Source organism: Calidris pugnax, unplaced genomic scaffold, assembly GCF_001431845.1.
Source record: "Calidris pugnax isolate Ruff unplaced genomic scaffold, ASM143184v1 scaffold86, whole genome shotgun sequence".
NCBI classification, from domain to species: domain Eukaryota; kingdom Metazoa; phylum Chordata; class Aves; order Charadriiformes; family Scolopacidae; genus Calidris; species Calidris pugnax.
The window spans coordinates 1,141,599-1,158,747 of record NW_015090843.1 but is presented as its reverse complement, the minus strand read 5'-3'; the positions used below and the strand labels follow the sequence as shown (position 1 = coordinate 1,158,747).

The window sequence follows — 17,149 nt, the reverse complement described above, 5'->3', positions numbered from 1 at the left end:
TATTTTAATGCTAACGCGTCTCCAGCGCCTTCTTTCTTCTCTGCATTTTAAATGGGGGTAATTTTGTACTTTTTGACTCTTTTGGTTATTTTCCAATTTTCTTAGAGCCACATACTTTTACAGTTAAAGCCCTGATCCTGCAAACATGTAAGTATATGCTTAATTTTATCTAGTAACAAAATCTCTTATATACCGACTAACAGGGTAAAAGCATTCATAAGATTTTGGCCTTATTTGGCTTTCAGGAAATCTTTTTACACTCTTCCAAATACCTGAAGCAGCCCTTTTATTGAGCAGACTGTGCCTGCAATGCTACAAAGGAAACCCAGAACGAAAACGGAGATATCTGCACATTTCTCTGAGAAGGACAGTTTTTCCCACTTAAGTTTTAAGTGGAAGAGAGAAGGAAGAAGAAAAGTCATAGCAGCACCTGTTACGCTGCCTGTTAAACCCATCAACAGGGCAAAATGTGGTATGAACATGGCCATCAGCAGAGTGACCAGGAGAAATGAGGCTCTTACACCCAGGGCGAAGAGTGGAGAGCTGTAATTGGAATGGTTGCCTCCGGAAATACAAGCGTACACAATTTCTGTGGCTGCGAAAAAGGGCAAAGGGTAAGAAAGAAGAGCCTTGGTTAAGAGGCACAAATTCACTAGGGTCTGAAGAAACGACGGCAGGTTGTCGGTAATAACTTCCTTTGTCTCCTCGCCCCAGGTCAAGAATGCAGTCAGTGCAAAGGTTGTTTTCAAGACACAAGCCAACAAGTGAGTCCAATTCAGCATGCAGCTAAATTCCCCAGGGTTCTTCATGCTGCCTTCCAGCGTGGGGAGGAATATCTGCGAAGTGTAACTGAAAATGATCACCCCTACAGAGACCAAGAAGTCTTCAAACTCAACGGAGAGCCTGAACTTCGCCCAGGACCAGCGGTGTATTTGTGTGAGACAGTAAGTCGTCACTACAAGGATGATAATGAGGTGGACCAAGGAACAAAGCTGGCTGAGTTTGGAAACCATTTTGAGAGTCTTGATAAACACACAAGGCAGCAGTGTAACAAATGCAATTACAGACCAAGTTGTCTCAGTCACTGGTACGGACGGAAAACTGTGCGACAGCAAGTTCCCGCTAACAACCAGATACAACACACATGTCATGACCAGTTCCATCACCTGGGTCACGTTGACAAATATGCCTCCTAGTCTGGGAGACAGCTTTTTGCAGCAGGCATTGGCAATATCTTCATACGTGTCTCTCACTCTTACCAGCTGCCCGTCTTCATTTTCTTCATACAGGCAAGCGATCAGGATTTTCCCCGTGTAACAGCAAAGCGCTGCAGCCAAGACAATAAGGAACAGGCCACTGTATCCACTGTGGAGAAGAGCATACGGCAATCCTAAAACAAATATTCCCTGAAAAGGAAAAAGAGAAAGAAAAGGTGGAACAAAATCCCTGAGGCAAGATGTTTATGCTCCCAAACCTGCCCTCCGTTGAATGTGGCTCTCTCCTAACTGCGTGGTGGGACCACTGCTACATTCAGGTAGGCAAGGAAGAGTCACCAGAAATGGATTTGTTTATGATATATACAATTTTCAGCAAAAATAACCGCTCCTATCGACATACACGTAATGATAAGCTAGGGAAAAAGAGAATGTGATTGAAGGATGGAGTCAGGTTCCTAATTAATATTTAACGCTGATGTGATTAGAAGCACATTTTAGAAGGTTCACGGGCAGTTATTCAGTCAGCATGCATATTAATGAAACAGGTTCAATATCAGTAAAATTAAGAGTCATCTCTACAACTTTCATTCAAATTAAAAATAACACTGCAGATAGATCCAGAAATTACAATTGTCTTCGGTCTGAAAATTAACAGACCTCTGGAAAGCAAAAGTTAGAATGACATCAGACGTGTGTTTCCTCTGCGGCTCCTGGGTGCTTCGTGCAGCCCTGGATCCTGCTGAGCCCACTGCTAAAGCCACTCTTCTCACAGTGAGATTCTAGGCCACACAAACTTATTTCAGTGTTTAAAATTACATGTAAAACATATAGACATATTTTGCTGTAAACAGTTTCTGAAAGGAACAGAATTACACTTGTTTTGTCCAGGAAAAAATTGGCATTTTAGTTTCACAGAACACTGTGTGCATTTCTTTGTCTTTTTCCTTCTTTTTTCTCTGTATTTGAGGACAAACGACACTTTAATGTGGTTTCATTTCCACCAGCACAAAACCAACAAAACCTTGAACAATAGTTACTCATAAAAAGATCCAATTTAGGAAGGATATACCTGTGACATTTCTCTTTCTGTGCTACAAAGCTGACATTAGTCAAATGCACATTAGTCAGACCGGTCAGGCATTTTTGTTCTTGATGGCTGAAGAAACGCAGGGGGGGGAAACAAAACACAGTTAACTAGTTCTACAGAAAGTTTTATTTCAATATTTCTTACAGCATCGAGGACACGATGAAATATGAGCATTTGTGCTCAGACCTCGTTTGTGCTTCTCCTCTCGTTTTCCGAGCGGGCAGTGCCACGGACTGCCTTCGGGAGCCAAAGCAGAAGAGGTGAGTTCAAGGGTCTACATCTTCATTTCAGACTTTTCCATCCACAATGGTGAATGTGAGGCCATGCAGAGGACAAGAGTTTCAGGCATGCTTCTTTCCTTGGTGTTTTCTATCAACTCCCTCAAGTTTTGTACCCAGCTGACAGATTCCTTGAGGGCAATGTGGGAGCCCAGCTCTGCCGGAGCTCGTTGGGAAGATGGGTGCTTGTCTCAGCTTTGTGGGGTTTATACCTAATTCTCACACTTCTAAGTGAATCCATAAGGCCTGATCCATAAGGACAGCTCTGAAGAGAGGCACATCTTCAAACACTAAATAATCATCAATGGATAAAGAGTATTCTTTTCTTCCAGCCACAAAATAGCATTCCTTTTTGGCCAGATTATGGGGGAAAAAAAAACCAAAAAAGATTTTCTTTTCTTCCAGCCACAAAATAGCATTCCCTTTTGGCCAGATTGTGGGATGAGCGTCAACCAGAGAAAAAAGATGAGAAGTTCTTAAATTAGAGTAGTATTTTTTTTCTAAGTCAATGAAAGGGTTATTAAGCATTGGAATGAGGTGCCCAGGGAAGTGGTTGAGGCACCATCCCTGGAGGTGTTCAAAAGATGGGTTGACATGGTGTTGAGGGACATGTTTTAGTGATGGTTTTTATCAGAGTTAGGTTAATGGTTGGACTAGATTATCTTAACCCAGACAATTCTGTGATTCTATGAGAAAAATGCAGTGCCCTTGGTGTGAAGGTGTCTCACCAGGCTCCACTCTAGATGGAGGTATCTTCAGCTTTCAGCTGGATCTGAGCTGGAAGAATCATATTCAATACATGCCCTAGTACAGTTTGATCAAAAAGGTCTATGAGTTTACATGCTGAAATAGAAGCACCTCAGTTATTATTACTGATGTAACAATAAAGTTATTCACTAGGTACCTTTTTTGGTTGTTTTCACTGACTTCATCTAAAACAATGGTTTTGTGTAAGTCGCAGGTACCATTTCCTTTGGGAGCTGGGACATTTAACTACGTGGCTTCAGTCACCCAAATCTCCCCACTTAGCTTCATTCTAATACAGGTGTCATGACCAAATTAGCTTGCAGTGTAATTAGAATCACAGAATCTTCTAGGTTGGAAGGGACCTTAAAGATCATCTTGTCCAACCGGCAACCTAACTGACAAAAATAGACACCCACACAACAAACAAGGAGCATCACCATCACTAAACCATACCTCCCAGCACTACATCAGCCTGTCTTTTGAACACCTCCAGGGATGGGGCCTCAACCACCTCCCTGGGCAGCCCATTCCAATGGCTGATGACCCTTTCCGTGAAAAATTTTTTCCTAATATCCAGCCTGAACCTCCCCTGGTGTAACTTGAGGCCATTTCCTCTCGTCCTGTCGCCTGTGACTTGAGAAAAGAGACCGGCCCCCACCTCTAGCAATTCTTTTGTATGTGAGCTTCACAGAAGTGTTCAAAATTCTACCACTTCTGCCATCTAACTGTCTACTTTCTTAAAAAGACCAGATACCTGGCCGTACCCAGCCAGCGGGGAGCACCTGTGTAAGAGCAGCTGTTGGTATCACCTCCCTGGGCAGCCCATTCCAATGGCTGATGACCCTTTCCGTGAAAAATTTTTTCCTAATATCCAGCCTGAACCTCCCCTGGTGTAACTTGAGGCCATTTCCTCTCGTCCTGTCGCCTGTGACTTGAGAAAAGAGACCGGCCCCCACCTCTAGCAATTCTTTTGTATGTGAGCTTCACAGAAGTGTTCAAAATTCTACCATTTCTGCCATCTAACAGTCTACTTTCTTAAAAAGACCAGATAGCTGGCCGTATCCAGCCCGCAGGTAGCACCTGTGTAAGAGTAGCTGTTGGCATTGTGCCATTATTAATGGGAGCTGTGACTGACTGGCAGGTTAGGTAGCGCCCTAAAGAACAAAATGTGTTTTCTTCCCTATGAAAACAATCCTTGGAGAACATTTATGTAACAACTGGGCTCCCCAGTTCAAGAGGGACAGGGAACTACTAGAAAGAGTCCAGCGAAGGGCTACAAAGATGATTCAAGGATTGGAGCATCTCCCTTATGAGGAGAGACTGAGAGAGCTGGGACTCTTTAGCCTGGAGAAGAGAAGGCTGAGGGGAGACCTTATTAATGCTGACAAGTATCTCAAGGGAGGGTTGAAGGAGGAGGGAGCCAGACTCTTTTCAGTGGTTCCCAGTGAGAGGATGAGGGGCAACGGGCACAAGTTGGAACAGAAGAGGTTCCACTTGAATATGAGGAGAAACTTCTTCACAGTGAGGGTGACAGAGCCCTGGAACAGGCTGCCCAGGGAGGGGGTGGAGTCCCCTTCCTTGGAGATTTTCAAGACCCGCCTGGATGCTCCTGAGTAACATGCTCTAGCTCTAGGCAATCCTGCTTCAGCAGGGGAGTGGGACTAGATGATCTCTATGGTCCCTTCCAACTCTAAAAATTCAGTGAAATTAAGTGAAAGCATCCCGAATAGACCAAGTCTATGAAAAAAATCAGGAAGAGAGAAGCCAGAGTCACCTTCCCTAATAACATAAGAACAATGCTATTTTCTCAGCTCCTCACCAGCTTATCTCATTTGGTCCGTGCTCACAGCGTTATTATTTTGCCCCTTCACCTGCCTTTGGGAGTCGAAGCGGCGTCTGCTGGCCCAAGGGGTCACTCTATAATTAAACAGCAGTTAAGTGTCAGCACGGGCCTTACCCACACAGCGCCTTCTCCCCTGCTGAATCCAGTCTGTCAACGTTCCTACGAGTGGCCTCAACCTCCACCAAAGCAGAACTCCTTCCCAGACATTATCACATTAGACAGACGGTTACAGTCTTCCCCACAGGTGTCTGCTTTTCCGTGCTTAATTGTTTGTTTAATCAGAGCATAACATAGTTCTAACCTCTGACATCCCCTTCTTGTTGTTTATATCAAATAGTTTTATTTAGTACCTAACACAGACCATAGGATGATAGAGGTGGGCTTGTTTTTTTAAATTATTTTATATTTTTTAATCTTCTGATTTCAGACCTTATTAAACAAACCCATTATTAATTGCACTCTGTATATCCTTTCTTAAAACTATGTATCGGTGATTGCCAATTTCAAATCACATACAGTGAGTTCAGCATTTCTAAATTGAAACTTTCTACAGAAACTGTCAGTTTCCTTTCAGCTGATGTCTTTGACATCTTTTTCCCAGAGTTTGTAAACAATAACTGGTTGAGATTTGTGTAAGGGCCTTACTGGTTTTGTGTCCTTCAGCTTTCAGTTAATAATAGAAAGCAAACATTGTGAACGTAACTGGTTTTGCAGCTTTTTGGATGCAGAGAGAGTGTGGCTGGTAGAGGGAAATGGGAGAACTCTGACAGTGTGTGTGCTGAAATGCCGGGGCTGTTCCTGCTGCAACAAAAAGGAGTTTTTCATTACAAAAAAAATATAAAAATTTCATGTATCAGCACATTGTCAAATTTCTACAAGATATCCAAAAATGACCCTTTGTCAGACTTCCAAACTCATTTTAGATTTGATATTCTGTTCTTACCTTTCCAAAAGCAACACTTTCTGTCAGGCCTGTTTCCTGAACACCTTTTCCACCATTTATCAGTGTATGTTCAGTCCAGTCTGGCCCCAGCACTTGCTTTTATAGAATCTGTGTTCTCATCCCCAAATTACTGTGAGGCATCAATTAAAAATGAGCAGCAAAAGGAACTGTTTCTTAAATTGCCTCCCAGCTCTTAGTTCCAGTGCTGTGATTGGGAAGTGCTCCTGTCTGAGGGGTTTTATTTTCAACTGTTCTAGCGCTAAGTCAATGTTAGCTTTAAATGTGCTGGTTTAAGGTATCTGTCTACAAAATAGAACAGCACAGAGAAAAAGCACTCACGGGGTTGGATAGAGGGGAGATGGAGCTCTTGAAACTGTCCTCTACCAGTTTGAGTGGTTGTGTTATTTGCCATCAGTCCCCCCACCCCCAGTGAGGAGGGACCCCAAGCTTGCCCAAGGGGCTGCATCTTCCCCTGTCTCCCAAGACATATTTTCACCGCAGACTAAGGATGGAAGCAGAGTGTTTGCTGTCGATGAGTGAATACATGTGCCCGTCTGGAGGTCCTCATCAAACATCCAGAATAGACTTGGCCATTGGCAGCTGGGTCTAGAAAGCATAGAATCACAGAATCATAGAATTGCCCAGGCCGGAAGGGACCTCCAAAGGCCATCTAGTCCGACCCCCCCCGCAGTCAGCAGGGACACCCCCAACTAGACCAGGTTGCCCAGGTACCTCACCCCCCAGTCTGTACTGATGGTGAGGATTGTTCCGGCCCAGGTGCAGAACCTTGCATTTGCTCTTGTTGAACCTCATGAGGTTCACCTGGGCCCACCTCTCCAGCCTGTCCAGGTCCTTTTGGATGACCTCCCATCCCTCTGGTGTATCAGAAAGGACTGAGGTGATCAGAGCCTTTGGAGAGATGGTAAAGACCAGAGCAGAGAGGGCATGGAAGGAAAGGTCGGGCTCAGCCAGAAGCTGTTCATTAGCCTTGTCGGAATACCCCCAAGTGGAAGCAACCATGTATGACAGCCACCACCAGAAATTACCAACATACCTACAATAAACCCCAAGCAGATCAGGATTTCCTAATTACACCTTCATGTTAAAACATTTTTTGCGTTTGTCGATGGTCTGGCACCTCCCCAGGGAATACAGTGTGTTTAGAAAAATGCATAAATGAGCACAGTCGCGCACTCTGGGAAAAGTATCAAAATTCCTTAATGTTCAGTTTTAAGATTTAATAGTCCCAGGTAAAATTCATAGGCTGTTTTAACCTGAAATATGACACTTTGAAAAACAAAGCAGATAGAAAGGCAATTAAAAAGTAAAGAAGATTAAATCACGGCCAGAGTCAAGACGTGCCAAAAGACAATGAAATAAAATGGAGCAAAAAAGCAATGCTGAAAAAAAAAAAAAAAAAAAAAAGAGATAAAAGGATTTCACCTTAAGATTTAATCAGATGGCAAAATAAATGAAAAAATGAAGAAGAATTTAACTGAAAATCATTCAGTTAGTAGAGCTCTCCTGTATGCAGAGTACATGCTAATATGCCAGACTGCTGAGTAGCTCTGATTTCCTCTCCCACCATCTGCAGTTACTGCGCTGGACTGGTTCATTTCAGCCGAACTATTTTCCCAACTCTGTGTTTGATTCCCTGCGTGAGTGTGCGTGGGGCACAGAAACCATTCAGGAAAGCCTCCTCCATGGATCTTCTTGGAGGAGCAGGCAGATAAATTCAAGAACCCTGCTTTTCACTACACTTCCACAAAATATTTAATTACATTGTTTAGCATTTCTTGTCATTTAAAAGAAAGAATTTTCCTGAATTGATGCAAGTCCTTGTTCCTGTGGTATTTACATGAAGATACAACTTTATTAGCACTAAATTAAAAAATATAGCAAATCCCTTAATCTCATGCCATGATAAGAAAGCTACTTGCTTGTTGACCTTTTTCTTTTTTCAGCCACCGCTGTGATCAGATGTATCAGACGTGGTAAGATGTATCCTATTGTTGCACTAATTTTTAAATCAGAATGTTGTGTATTAGCGTGTCAAAATTCCTTTTAAAAGACTAATTACATTATTTATCTTTCACTGCCTATATTACAGTCTCATCAAAGAATTATATCAAGTGTGTTTAACAAGGACTGTAAGGACTCTTTCTCCAAAACCCTAATGATTGGCACTAATTATATTCCTAGCTTTTTATTCCGTATCAATTAAAATGTGTATTAACAATCACATTCTTTTTCTCAGGATTGTTGCCAGGTTTCACTAGTCAGAATTTAACTGGCTTTTTAAATATTGGAACGATATCCACAGTCTCCTGAAAATTCCACATGTAATAGCATTTGAGTAAGAGTATTATGAGCCTTTGTTATTTCTCCCAAATGCAAACTCGCTGGGCATTACACTTTCAAATAGTAACGAGATGCATTTTAACTTCCATATTAAATAGCAACTGTAGTTATTGAATAGTTAATTGTCCGAGTCTAAGCTTGGAAAAAATAGGCACCTCAGTTTATAACTCACACCTAACTTAAGAGGTCGTTAGCAGAGCTGAGACTAATTTCTTCTTGGAGATGCCGGTTTCTCTGGCTGGGTAAGAGAATGGGTACCCGATGGGGTGCAGGCACAGCTTAGAGACTCTGAGAGTTAGCTTTTAACTGTCTTATACAGAGTAGCATGATGCTCACCCTGAAAAATTACAAAATGGCCCACTGTTCTCCTGCTCTATGAGCACAGGAGATTTATTTACACGACAATTAGTATTTCTCTTTCAGATTTTTCCACTAAATCTAGCGGGTTTTGCCTGATTCCTAAAAATTGTTTTCTTACTGGCCTAATCCCTGGGAGATGTGTTTTGTCCTGGTGTCTTTGGGTTCCAGTATCTCTTTGCTACACTTCATAATTTATGGTTTATAATGATAACTCTCACCCTCCCTTTCTCCCTTTTGCTAGTTTTTTTTTTTTTTTAATTTTAATTGATACATTCACTTCACACCTGAAACAGGAGGAGTTTTAACACAAAGGCATACTGTTTCTTAATTATGAGCTGTGGTTTCTGGACATCTCATAAATTCTTGTTAAACAACTTTCAAATTGCTTTCACAATTTACTGACTGTATTTATTCTTCCCAAACAATTATCTCTCATAATTTTCTCCGAGTTTGTAAAATTCACTCTTTTGAAGTATCAGGTATATATATTACTGTCCTGTGTTTTCAAATAATGAATTTAATTAGATCCACTGATCTGTTCATCTTTATTGAACGTAATGAGGCTCAAAATAGAATTAGCTCATGTTAGTTTCAATACCTTTTGTGTTAGACAATTATCATCTATCATTTTTAGAAATTTTAATGATATTTTACTGCAGACTACATACAACCTCCAGCACAGATCTTTAAAAATTAAGTCTCCAAGAACAATTCAAATTTTCTTCCCACAGATAATCATCAATAGCTCTAACACAGATAATCATCTCTCTAACACAGAGTGACACCCTCACTTCTTCTACCTACTCCTTTTTTGTAAACATATTTTGTCTAATTATTTTTAAATTCCAGTCCCATAAATCATCACACTGTGAGTTTGCAGTCAGTTACATCCTATTCCTTTGCAGCAGTAAGACTCTCCAGTTCCCTAGCTGGGTGCCCAGCCTCCTGGCACTGCTCTGCAGACACCAGGAAAAGAATTCCTCTGCTTTCCCACTTGCTTCACAGTTTGTTCACAGCTCAGCTAAGTTTGAATTAAAAAATACTACAAGCTGTTCTGAGGAAAACTTCAAATACTGTCCATGGCCTGTATGACCTTAGCAGCAGATCCACCTCCTTAACGCCGGTGAAAAATCTTCCTTTAACTTCAGGGATGGTTGAATTAGACCCCAGCAATTTGGGTTTTTTTTCCTGATTTCTCTTATTCTTTCTCTCTGCTGATGCCAACCCGGTTTAGCTGCAGGGAGGAAAGTGGCTAAGGTGCTTATTCTGTGATTAATGCCTGCAATCACCTTATGGACTGAGAGGAATTTTGGAAGAGGTGTTCTGTCAATCCTTCAGGTGCCATAAGCAGCTGATAAGGCAGATAAACTGCTCGGGAGACGCTGGGGTGAGAGAAGCAAGCAAGGAAGCTGTGTTGGCTGCACAGCAAAACCTATGTGTTCCTTTGACTGGCAGAAGCCACTGATTTTGTTCGTCTTTTAGTGACCAGATTAGTCTTAAGAATCTCCTAAAGATTAGAAAAGGGAACAGAAGAAAGAAAATGTCTCAACAGAAAAAAAAAGGAATTGCTGCCTTTGAGTGTGACAGCTGGTCCCATTGGCTTTGCTTTTGGTTTAAATATTTGTTGTAAAGCTGAAATAATAGGCTCGATGCTTAATTCTGCGTGGTTTGATGGAAAATGTTAGTTTGCATAAACTCAGAGCTGTGTGCAAGAATGCACTGAGCAACACAAAGCCATTCTCCCAAGCAAATTACCTTTTAAGAAAATAAATTATTTCACATGGTCCCAAAGGAGAAAGCAGGCTTTGGTAAAAGAATGAGGGCTTTTATTGTGTGTTATGTAGCGGAGAGGAAAATGATGAAAAAAGTAAGGCAGTCAAAACTAAAACAAATGCTATTTTGAAAGTTAGCAGTGGCGAGCAACACGGATTAACTGGCTGCTAACTTACTTCTCAGGTCTAGGTCACCACGGATTCTCAGGTTTTCACCTGAAGGCAGGCAAGTTCTCAAAACATCCAGTACAGCAACATGTGAGTGAGTTTCCATGAAAATGTGGTCAAAAGAGCTTCAGGGGAAGCAGAGAGGGGACTTTGGGAGACTAGAGGCAAAGAAAAGCAGTGGGGAGCCAAATAACTTTATTGGAGTGTGCACTGACATAACAAGAAGAAGAGTTAAAGTGCACTGAAAGTTCAAACTCAGGCTGGGAGAAAGTGCTTGGCTTGTTAGGGCTTTTTTTGAGCTCTGCCTGGATGGGACAAGCCACAGATCCCATTACTTTTATAGCAAGTCAGGGTGAAGAAGAAATGGTACAAAGAACCCATGCTACAAACCCATGCTACAAAGAACTTTGCCCTGGAACAAGCTTTATGGGGTGAAAAGGAATTGCTTGGTTCTCCTTCCTGAGAGCCAGCATCGGATTTGCCATGAGTGCATGCACAATAAAAGGTGAGTGAATCCTCCCAAGGCTCATATGATCCTCTTCTTTCCTCGGCACGGACCCAACCACCAATTTTAGGTGGACTCTTACTCAAACTAATGACTCCCAGAGCTCAACCTATAAAAGGGAAATTTGTCTTCCAGCGCTGCCTGGAGAGAATACAGTTAATAGTCTGGGTGGAATCAGTAAACTGATGCGGAGTAGCATAGTATATTTTTCTGGAATGCATGAAGAAAGATGCTGGTTTACAATTAGGCTGGGTAGAGACAACAAATCTCTACTGCTTTTCCTCAGTAACAGCCCTGGAGGCTTCAGCCTTTGGGATAAAAGAAGCAGCAACTGATTTTACTGCTGATATCCCATCACACACAGATACAGATAAAGTTGAGCTTGCAAATGAATTCCTGCCATGGAGGTGTCTCTCTCCTATAATGACATAAAAGATCACATCATTCCTAAAATGCCACGAAGTAGAGTAATTCCCCTAGTTTCAAGTAGATTAGACAAACATTCCCAAATGTGTATAATTAATAGTAAAGAGAAAAACTAAAGATCAGAAAAGAAATGTGACTGAGTTTTCTGGCATGTCACAAGTATTCAGCATAAAAGCAAAGTTATTTAAGCTCTCCTTTAAAAAAAAAAAATAAATAAAATTTTGAATATAGTTGTGCATTGTGAAACCAGGAATACAGCATATAAAATGCACGCCAAAGATGTCTTTTTAAGGTCTGTAGATGAAAACACTTAAGTGTTACTCACTTTGGAAGTATTTCTCGTTCTGTTTGTACAGACTGTGACACAGTGGTTCTCGACCTCTGCTGTCCCATGAACAAAAGTACTGGAGCCATTGAATCACGTCATATTCCTTTCCTGTGTTTTATTTTTATTTTTATTTATTTTCTTGTACTGCAGCAACACTGTGAAGACTTGGAGACACAATGCTGTCTGGAAACAACAGCTGAGGAACTCTGGATGAACTAATTTGATTATTCCTGACCTTTGACAAAGACCTCAGGTTTATTCTTAACTTTTAGATACCAAGACTGTCTGAACAGAGTTAAAACCACTTATTTCATTATAGTCTGTATATTTACAAAAAAAGAGTTTATTTTTTTTTTCTTAGCCTGAGCCATTCTGACAGCAAAGGGAAAACTTCTCAGCTCTGTTGGATCCCTCCTTTGTTCGTACTTCAGTGCTGAGAACTGTAGTCATTTCAGATTTGAGAAATTTATTTTAAGACTGCATTGAACTTCTGTTCCTTTCTCCTAAATAACTTTCATTTCTCACATTCAAACTCTTAAGGCAAAATCCAAGTTTATTCATAAGGTGAAATGAATGGATTTTAGGTGAAAACTCAATATTACTGAAGTTATTAAAGTGCCTACTTTTTCCCTCTCTTTGGTACCCCAGGAAATGATCACTTCTTAACATCTATGAATTGGATTAATCTCACCCAACTTTTTCTGTCTAGAATGGACATTTAATGAATGAGTACACGCAGTAGCAGAAAAGACATATAGGACAAATCTACCTTGCTTTGATGCACACTTATTAGGAGTGGGATTCCTACCTTCACCTATCCAAATACAGCAAAAATTAAAGCTAGTCTGGAAAGGATGGATAAAAACAAGGATCAGCAGAGGACTGTTCATTCCAACAGCGTAGGGCACTTTTTTTAGGATTTGTGAATCTCAATCAATCAGAGATGCCTCTCTCTCTCTCTATGTCATGTATAGAGGTGAATTCCTTTAGGAAGGCCATGAGACCGAGGTGCTTGGGAAGAGCAAAGGAAAAGCAGGAAACTGGGTAAGTTGGGAACACGACTTGTAAGGTTGTGAACCACGTGAGGTAGCAACAAGGGGCAGGAGAATATGATGGGCAAGAGGCTGTGAGGGAAGAAAATGACTGATAGGAGAAATATCTAACTATAGGCACAAGACAGGAATAAGTAGAATAAGTAGAAGGCTAGAGGAAAAGTATGAATTATGCAGCTGATTATCCTTTCTGATTAGGAGAGGAAACCTTCAGGGGTGGAGTGGCAGCTCCTCACAATTTAGGGGATAGATGAGTCTCTGAAATCCCATCCAAGCAGCAGAGGGAAGCCTGCAGTTTTGCGCAGGTATCTTATTTTTAACTTGAGATGACAACAATAAAAAGTACAAAAGTAAGAGCTCTGAGAGCAGCTGGCTTTCCAGCAGAAGTGAAAAAAGCCAGCAGGCAAGCAAAAGCAACGAGAGCAGGAGCGGAGGACTCATTTTAAACTCCAGATCCCAATTAAAGCTTAGAAGCAGATTTTTAAGTCCCTTAAGGGAAGGTGGCTGGGGAGATGTCATTTGGAGTTGCAGAAATCATGCAGAGAACGAGACAAGAGAACGGCTTTAAAATGAAGTAAGATAGAATAGGCCTCACTGGCAACTTCTAAATATGGTACAAACAGTAAAATGAGGGAAATAACAGTCACTATAAAAGAAAAAAATAAGATAACTTTTTACAAATATAAATAACCTTATTATAAAAGAGAAATACTATATCTTACATCATATAATTCTTATGCCCATATTTGCAGTTCTTCAGGCTTCAGTAGAACTATTCATAATTTCTGAAATACCCAGATTAGTTTGAAATAATCAAACTAGAATGGGTTTTAAAACTGAAAAAAAAAAAAATCTTCTGCTTATCAGAGAGGAACCAGCCTGAATCAAACGTGTTTCTAGAGGGGAAAACCGAGCAATAAAAAAACCTATCAAAATGGAAACACCCAGGTGCAGTAAAGGCAGAAACTGTCGCTGCCATTGCTACTGAAAACATGAAACAACCAAAAATGTTTGCTTTAGGGACCTACAAAACATCATCTCATGGTGCTGTTGTTTGTGTCAATGCAAGAAATGGACTGAGAGAAATTGAAATGGGTGGCAGATATGGTTATGAGTTGAAGTGAATGTTTCCTTACTTTGACTCATATGTTTACATTTTTGAGAAGTAAATATTAAATTTGATTTTTTTTTTTTTGGTTAGCTGTTTAGTGAATACAGTATTGTACATATGGCAAAACTAGTGCCACTGGCCAAGAATACAGGGAAACATTGCTTTCCAAGAAACATGGTGTGTGTGGGGAGAATAGATACAAATAGAAGTCAATTTCTTTTATTTAGCTTTAGGGGCAAAACATTTTATACAGCTTACTGTGCTAAAACTATGTTACAGTATATCATCTTCAGTACTGTGTGTAATCAGTGTTTAGGGCTTTTTACTTTCTTAGATAGCTCCATTTGCTCATTCAGACAGAGCTTGTGCCATTTCAGTGCATCTCCTGCTGTCAGGAATTACACACTTCGAAGTAAACTGTAGATTAACCATCTATGGATTGTGTGAAAGGAGCTTTACCATTTGGAAAGTCAAATACAGAAACATTACTGTTTCTGACTCTGTCAGTACATTGCAATTATTCAGATGTCCTTTACTTTCAGCATTAAATTCTCATACACACCTGCAAGTGTTGAGCTTGTCAACCTTCATTCCTTGATGAACCCTAAGGCTCACCCTTTCTTTTTATAAAAATAAATGAGCTCCCTTCTAAAAATTTGCTAATGGAAGTGAAGGAAGTTTATGAAAAACAGGAAAGGAATGCTATCTGACAAAATATTTTACTTTCTGCTGCCTATCACTGCGTTCTTGAGAGAATTGTTATCTTGGGAGGAGCTGTATATCTAAATATGGTTCATTATAGCAAATTCACCGAGGTTACACACCTCGTAAGTTTAAGAGGAGGGACAGAAAGGACATTTTAAAGAATATTTTCCATCAGTGATAGCTGGTCAATGGCATATGCTACAGAGAAGCACAAATGCTCTCAGCCACAGAAGGCTGGTAGATAATTATAATGGGTAGTTTGGGCTTTATTTTGAAAGGTAACTGTCAAACATAATATCACAACAATAAAGTAAGCAGACATAACAGATATAGAAATTCAAAATTGCCTAATAATAGTGTTTTTAAATACCATGTGACCTGCCATGAATTAGAAAAGGAGAAATTATACCATCTGTTTTCATTTAGCTTGTTAAAAATGCTCTCAGGGATTGATGAGACCAGAAAGCATGGTAGATTAATTTGATTTTAGTGTAGTGGGAAAGTATATCAGCTCTTCCCTTCACCTGAGGGAGCCAGAGATCCTTGTTCTGCAACAAGTCATGGTGCATTGGGTTCTCCCATGGAATAAGGTGATCATTGCTTTCAAGCAACTGACAGTTACTGTATCCTGCTTGGAAACATTTACTATTTCAAAGGGTTTAATTTTCGTAATGCTACTGTCCATTTATCTCTGATATCATGGTTCTATCATTCTTTTTCTTGACCATCTGGATTTTTCAGATGGAATGTCCATTTTAATGGCAGAGTACTCTACAGGTACTCTTATCACATTTGTCTGCTGAAACTGTGAAACTTTCAGCAAAAGGAGATTTCTAAGAGGATCAGAGAAGTGCAAATAAATATCTTCCTATAAGTTCATAGGAATGCTTGATTAAAGATTTAGCAAATTGACAGTGGTAATTGTAATTGGCAGAACAGAGATCAGAGTCAATAGATGCAGAAAGAGAAATGGGAGATTGTTAAAAAAAAGATGAGCAGGTTTCATTTGATTTGATGGTTGAAGAGGTGTTTTCTAGACACGTGTGGTATGGAACCTCACCAGCTTTCCATGTGGGCGTGCATGGGGCAAGCCTGGCAAGGTCAGGGAGGAGTGTGCTGCTGTGACCCAGATGGGGAATTGTTAGTGCTCAGAGAAGAGTTTTAGCCTTGTGGATTGGTCAATCAGACTATGTATCAGTGATGTTTTACAATAAAAATAAACAGAAACTGGACATAGGCAGAGCGTGAGGATTTCGGGAGAGGCCTGACTGAAGGGTGATGGCAGCCGGTAGGCCTGCATGGCAGGAAGGCTGGAGACATTCACTGGCCGTGAATGAAAATTCTTGCAATGAAAAATACAAATAGAGTGGTGTAGTGTCTGTGTGCGTGTAGTTATGTAGCTATATACTTAAAAGCTATCAATGCAAAAGCTGTTTTTAGGCACTAACACCCCCAGAGTGGGCCCTCTCCTGGGTGGCTTGAAGGTTTCCTAACAGTGAAATGAAAGAAAAAGAGGTCTGGGAGGCAGAGGCACAATGTTCAGGTTTCTGAAGTGTCACTTACACTTTTCATATATGTCATGGGAGAAATGCAAACTGACACACCCTTTTTGCAAATATATGTAAATGTGCATGTAAATCCCACCTCTACCAAGTCAGCAAGGTGTCTACTAAGCTCCAGCAACACCATTGATGGTAGTTGGCCTTTGAAGAATGGCAATGTTTAAAGCTCTTGGGTGGAGATGCGCTTTTACTTCACTCATGTAACTGTACTTAAGCTGAGGTATAAAATAGCAGAAATACTGAAATCGTCCCCAGTAAGGCTGTCAGTGCCCACGTAGGCAGCTGTGTCTGTGCGCTTTTCCTCTTCTCTGTCCTCAAACACACACGGGGCGGTGACAAAACTGCCATTTTGTGCTGGAAGACAGCGATTCAGATCAGCATCAGCAAGTTTGATGTGCACCATTACTCGTACCAGGTGTCCAGGCCCCGGGGGCTTCGGGGTGGCCCCTGTGAGGAGCGGCCGGCTCAGCCCCTCAGCCAAAATGGCGGCGCCTCAGGGAAAGCCTGTGTGAGGAAAGGCCCAAAACACCACAGGGAGCAGGAAGGGGGCAGAGGAGTGAAGAACTGAAGTTGAGCGTAGGAAAGCAGGGAGGAAGGGTGTTACTTTAATGTTTGTCTTTTTATTTCCCAACACCGGATCATAGAATCACAGAATGGTTCAGGTTGGAAGGGACCTTAAAGACC

The 17,149-nt window shown here is 41.0% G+C and overlaps 1 pseudogene; it reads right to left on the bottom strand.

The window, feature by feature from the left end:
• Positions 1 to 254: 254 nt before the first annotated feature.
• Positions 255 to 16,868, bottom strand: LOC106888403 (annotated as a pseudogene).
• Between the last annotated feature and the right edge of the window lie 281 nt (positions 16,869 to 17,149).